Below are 7,027 nucleotides of genomic sequence, written 5' to 3'. Positions count from 1 at the left end.
TTGTACTCAGGTGGTTCAAGGGAAAAGGTTTCCGACGCGGGTATGGCCGCACGACAAAAATTGACAGACTTTAAGGTGGAACAGTAATTGGAGCTAGACGCATTGGACATTCTATTTCGGAAATCGTGAGGGAATTCAATATTCCGAGATCCACAGTGTCAAGAGAGTGCCGAGAATACCAAATTTCAGGCGTTACCTCTCACCACAGACAGAGCAGTGACTGACGGCTTTCATTTAACGGCGATAGCAGGAGCATGTGCATAGAGTGGTCAGTGCTAACTGACAAGCAACACTGCGTGAAATAAACGCAGCAATTAACGTGGGATGTAACGAAGAACGTATTCATTAGGAGAGTGTAGTGAAATTTGGTGTTAGCGAGCTATGGACGCAAAGGAACGACGCAAGTGCCTTTTCTGACAACACAGCATTGCATGCAGCGCCTCCCTTGGGCTTGTGACCATATCTGTTGGACCCTAGACGACTGGAAAACCGTGTCCTGATCAGATGAGTCCCAATTTCAGTTGGTAATAGATGATGCTAGGGTTAGGGTGAGGTGTAGACCTCACGAATCCATGGACCCAAGCTGTCATCAAGACAGCGTGCAAGTTGATGGAGGCCCGTGTCCTGATCAGATGAGTCCCGATTTCAGTTGGTAATAGATGATGCTAGGGTTCGGGTGAGGTGTAGACCTCATGAATCCATGGACCCAAGCTGTCATCAAGGCAGTGTGCAAGTTGATGGAGGCTCCATATAGTGTGGGCTGTGTTTAGATGGAATGGACTGGATCCCCTGGATGCTCAGCTACTTGAGGACCATATGCAGCCACTCATGGACTTCATGTACCCAAACAACGATGAAGGGCGCTGATGACCGCCTAATTGAGCACCCCACAAACCAAACATCAACATCAAACAACAATAGAATTTTTGTGGATGACAGTGCAATATGTCACCAGGCCACAACTATTGGCAATGAGTTTGAAGAACATTCTGGACAATGCGACTGAATGGTTTGGCCAACCAGATGGCCTGACATGAATCCCATCGAACATTTGTGGGATATAGTAGAAGTATCTATTTGTGCACAATGTCCTGCACCGGAAACATTTTCTCAATAATGCACGGCTATAAAGGCAGCATGGCTCAATATTTCTGCAGGGGCTTCTAAAGACTTGTGGAGTCCATGAAATCGGGCCTGATCTGACCAGACTATGGTTTTCCAATAGTCTAGGGTCCAACCGATATGGTTACAAGCCCGAGAGAGGTGCTGCAGATGAGTCGTACTATTAGCAAAGGCACTCGCGTCCGTCGTCTGCCGTCATAGCCAATTATCATGGAGATTCACAGCACTGTCCTAACGGATACGTTCGTCGTACGCTCCACATGATTTCTGCAGTAATTTCATGCACTGTTGATTGTCTGTTAGCACTGACAACTGTACGGAAACGTTGCTGCTCTCGCTCGTTAAGTGAAGGCTGTCAGCTACTCGTTGTCTGTGGTGAGAAGTAATGCACGAAATTTGGTACCCTTGGCCTACTCTTGACATTGTGGTTTTCAGAACACTGAATTCCCAAACGATATTCGCAGTGGAATGTCCCCTGCGTCTCACTCCAACTACCATTCCATGTTCAAAGTCTGTTAATTACCATCGTGGATCCGTAATTACGTCAGACACCTTGTTATACGAATCACCTGAGTACAACTGACAGCTCAGCCAATCGACTGCCTTTTTATACTCTGTGTATGCAATACGTCTGCCATCTATATATGTACAGTCGTGGACAGAACGAGCGAGACCCCTCACCTTTTCGTCATGCTGATCCGCACAGCTTTAAAGTCTGCTATACAGCATAACAGGCAAGGCAACAAAGTGCTACCAACATACTATGCAGAGGCGTGAAATTGAAAAACTATCCGAACTTTGTCAGACTGTTTTCAAATATGTGTAAGACTATATTAATGCTGATTTGTGTGCTAAATTAGTAAGAACTGTACTAATAAAAATGAATTTCTGCTTATCGAGATAACATAACTGTTTTAGTAAGACAAAGTACCCCAGATCGTTACGAATTAGCAAAATATTATGCGCATTCGGCCGCCAAACGGTCTGTGTCAACGTTCAGACCAGTCATACTGGATTACTGTTGCTGACCTACCATGAAAGTGTGCAAATTTAGCAATGCGTGAAGATTCATAACGAAATTCAGATAAAAATCATTCAGTGCCACTGTCAATAATTGACAGAAGCGTAAAAATTGGGCAGTAACAACTATGAAATTCTACAAGAGTTTCATATTGGCATCCACGGGGCGCTGAACACAATACAGGTAGCAATAAATCGTATTGGGGGCGCGAGAATTTCTTATAATTGCTTTACTGATAATCTATCTGCCTCCGTCGAGATTAGGACCGAAAACAAACCAGACCTCCCTTGCGGTAGCAAACACCTTTAACTACGCTAGCAGACAACCCAGGCAAACAGTCCTCTATTGTTACCCCAGACATGAATAAGCCGACAATTTTGCAATGAAAATGGCAAAATGATCTGCAGTTTCTGTTGCTTAGAGCTTTCTGGACTCAAAAATATGAACTTTCTACCTTTATGTCACCGCTTATATGACAATCATTCGGGATTTTTATCGAACTAACAAAATACTGTTATTAGTGAGAAAATTTAGTAGGATAATTCTGCACCACCCCAGAAAATAAACGGCGATGTAGCTGCCAAAAAACGTTCATTAGCGCAGTGTTCCTTAAGCTAGCTAGCAATGGGATGCTCGCACTTCCAAAACGCGGTGGTATTAATACTGGGATCTGAATTACCACATGTATAGGCAAATGGATTTTATTTGCATTCCTGTAAACGTGATTTGGATCAAAAGCGTAGGTCCGATTAATATGCTGATGTATCGACTGCAACTATAACATTTCGAATAAAGAGTATGTGGAATGATTAATGCGGCCCTCATCTTCAGTAACTGTCGTAGCTATTTTCATTGTTAGGATTTAGTCACCTCAATCGGTAACAGTGGAACCCCACTAGTCTCTCTTTCTTGACCGTCTATCTGTCCATCCAACCTTTAAAACCCGTTTACCTCGAGTACCGGTAAACATAATAAGCGGAAATGTACCGCACTTTCTGCAGTATACGGTCCCCTGGTAGTGTAAAAAAGTGAGTTTCTGTGTCAACACAATCTAGAGGTATGGCTGTTTATGTAAAGAAAATTTACGCAAAAGGTCAAAAAATGGCTCTAAGAACTATGCAACCAAAGTGCTTAGGTCATCAGTCCCCTAGACCTAGAACTACTTAAACCTACCTAACCTAACACACATCCATGGCCGGGGAAGGATTCGAACTGATGGAGCAAGCAGCCGCGCTGTCCGCGATATGACGCCATTGAACGCACGACTAACCTGCTCCGGCAAGCTGTTAATATCATCTGGGGTTGCTAAAAAGTTATTCATTTCTGGTGAATGATTTTCTGCGCAGTTCATTTAAGATAGAATAACTAAAATATATTTCATGTTACAGAAGAGAAAGGACGCCTAATTCTTTTCCCCTTGTCTTTATTTATGATGTTAGATTCACAATCTTAGCATACGTACTGCCCATAACCACACTTAGTGCCAAGTGATAGTGACAGGTATGCTAATACAACACATTGGCTTATACTTGAGGTATTTAGTTTCTCATGAAGTTGTGGCAGACGATGCTGTGGCGTCTTCGAAGCGCGAGCTTCGCCAGTGCTAGCTATCTCAGCACATCAGCTGAGCGAGCGTTTTCTTCCTGCTGCTAACCTAATGGACAATGGCAACACCGTAGAATACGTTTGACGACTATATGACCATCGATTTATGTTTTTGAGTGGTTCATAATTATGTTAGTAAATCCACTCGATATTTTTATGTCCTTTAAATTACATTTGCTACATGATTCACACTGAAGATGTAGGAAATGTATTTATTTGCTCCAGGAAACTCGTCACAACAGGAATTGCTGCTTACATTGACACTTATGTTGCGAATTAGTCTTCTTAGCCATCACATGGACAACGAGGATGCTCTGTTTTGCTCAGTTGTTTCATAGCTTAGTGGCAATGTGTGTTGGTTTGAATCCTAGGATCGACGATTAACTTCAGAAATACAATTGCAGAATAGTGGCATATCGATTATGGCTCCTCACCATCAACAATAGTTGTTACCCATAGTTTCGTATTTGCTATTTGACCATCGTCACCCTTTAGAGACCAACCTGATCTTTCCACAATGCCATTTTTGACTTGCTTCTTAGTATGTCCTATAACTACAGTTTTTTTGAAAATATTAACTGTTCAATAGGCTATTCCACAAATTAAAACTTCTAGTTATTCTTTGTATCTTGAACCTTACTACTGTTGATTTTCGCTGAAGAAAAGATACACAATAATAAAATGAAATCATAGATTAGAATCCCAAAGCATACTGTGAATGGTTAAAATGAAATGAACTAAAAATCATCTTCTTGTCTAAAACATGTCACTGTTCCAGAGAACTTCGGCACCTCTCAAAATTTTTTACGTCTCTGATGTTTAGCCACATGTGGACAAATAGTCTGTTGGGTATTTGATTTTTCTCTTCTTTTTTGGGCCTCCTTACCTCCTCTTCTAACCCAACCTTCGCTCTCCAATTACTCCTTCATCAGCGAGCTCAATATTTTCCATTTGTGCTAAATTGCTTTTTACCCTTCTTGCATGTAAACGTGTTTCATATCTTTTTTTAGAGACTGCATGAATACATAACGTGAGTATTTATTCTCTTAGCAAATTAAATATTAAATATCTTTTTGTGAATTAATTTGTTTGTCCAAGTTCCACATACTGTGTTACCTTAAAATTATATAAAATATACGTCTGTTAAAAAAAACTTGAAACATCTGTTGCAGCTGATTGCTTAAGGGCTGAAAAAAAAAAACACCTCTGCTGATGCTGCTTAGTGTCGCGTATAGCCTCCTTCGGCTTCCACAACGGCTCGAAGTGTATTGGGCATTGAGCCCACAACTCTAGCCACATAATTAGGAGATTCAAGTAATTCATTCCAAGCGTCATGAATCACATCAGAAAGCTGTCGGCGAGTCGACGGTGACTGTCCCTTTTTCTGTATTACTCTGACCATTTCTGCCCAAATACTCTCAATGGGATTCATGTCAGTTCCTTTAGGTGGCCATTCCATTACAGTAACATTACTATGGTCGTCGAACCACCTCTTAACCACACGTGCCATATAAATAGGCGAGCGATCTTGTTGGAACACGATCTGATCATCGCCAAATTTTGCTGTCACAGAAGGCAACATCACGTTCTCCAGAACTGATATATAATTGCGCACATCGAGTCTTCCTTCCACTTCCCACATGAGCCCACACCTTTCGGCCGATATCTATGCCTATACCGTTACCGACTCTCTGTCACTCCTTCGGCAACTGTAAATATATTTTGGATTATATCTACCAGCCTTTTGGCTGGTAAACAAGTACTTTTTCGTCCTTGAAAATCACTCGCCTCCAAAACTGGAGAGGTTGCGATCGTCTCTGTGGGAAACAGTGAATCTCTCTTCCACAACAGCGCTTCTTGCTCTCAGTTCACCTTCCTTTAGATGATGAGTGACGGTGTTACTGCTAACATTGAGACCCAAAGTCTGCTGAATTTGTTGTGTGTTGACAAATGGGTGGTTCTCACTGAAACAGAGTATCTGCCGATCCTGAGCTGCTCTTGTTTTGCGGCGACGGCCATGAGGCCTTCCATTCAGGTTACCACCCTCTTCCTTTCGTCTTATCCACCTGGCTACCGTCGACTTGTGATGACCCGTCTGAAAATCCCTCTGCATGGAGTGCTATTATAGCGCCCTAGTCTGCCTCAGCCAGATGGGTCATTTAGCGTTGATTGAATGATTCGTCGCAGTTAATATCTGCTGCGAAAACAGCGCTAGTAGGAAACAGACTGCCTCCTCAACGACTGCAGCCACAACGAAATGGCCAAGTATGTGTAACACGGAAATCGATGGCATAAACGAGAGATCGCAAGCCCACTCTCATATCATTACATACATAGTGTTGCAACTTAGAATCTGCAATTTTTCTCAGAAGGGACTGGTCCGCTCTCGTCATGTCTTATCCTGATAAGTATTACGTGAAATTAAATGTTTACGTTTTGAATAAAAGGCATGTCTAAAGCAAGAAACATTTCTGAAATACCTGAGGCAACCTGAAGAAGAATCCGTGAATTTTGGCTGTAGAAGGTTGCCTTATGAGAAGGAAAACGTGTTTATCCTCGCTCGGGGAGTTTCCAAAATGGTTCAAATGGCTCTGAGCACTATGCGACTTAACTTCTGAGGTCATTAGTCGCCTAGAACTTAGAACTAATTAAACTTAACTAACCTACAGACATCACATACATCCATGCCCAAGGCAGGATTCGAACCTGCGACCGTAGCGATCATGCGGTTTCAGACTGTAGCGTCTAGAACCGCACGGCCACTTCGGCCGGCGTGTTTCCAAGTGGCGCAGTTTAGTCTGAGGCATACATAGTTCTCGCTGGGCGTAAGAAGCGACTCGACTAACGAGGGGAACTCGCCAAGTGCCATACGCTGATTGTCCGGAAACTTTTCTCAATGAAAGAGAGGACAAAATAAGCGAACATGTGTTTTGGCTTATCTGAAGACACTCGACCGTTTCCGAGAAAACGACGGTCAAAGTTATCAAAGCGCTGTTGCTATTGTATAGATACCGTTTGCCGCCCAGAATGCAATTGAAGCGATAGCTCAGTTGTTACCGTCGTTCCTTCTTAACTTTGATTCCCGCGTTTGAGACCATATTGTTTTTTTTTTGTTATTATTTTTTTCCTTCCTCTCTATCAGAATTATCTACGAATGTTTTTTCCAATTTATGTTGAATTAATGTTGTCGTTATTCGTCAGTTGACTTTCTGTGTAATTAATGAATTAAACAAAATAAACGAATGAGAAAATAATGTGAAATATTTTTGAACCCTCTTA

Source organism: Schistocerca cancellata, chromosome 4 (assembly GCF_023864275.1).
Source record: "Schistocerca cancellata isolate TAMUIC-IGC-003103 chromosome 4, iqSchCanc2.1, whole genome shotgun sequence".
Lineage (NCBI taxonomy): Eukaryota > Metazoa > Arthropoda > Insecta > Orthoptera > Acrididae > Schistocerca > Schistocerca cancellata.
The sequence above is the reverse complement of the archived record's forward strand: the minus strand, read 5'-3'. Positions refer to the sequence as shown.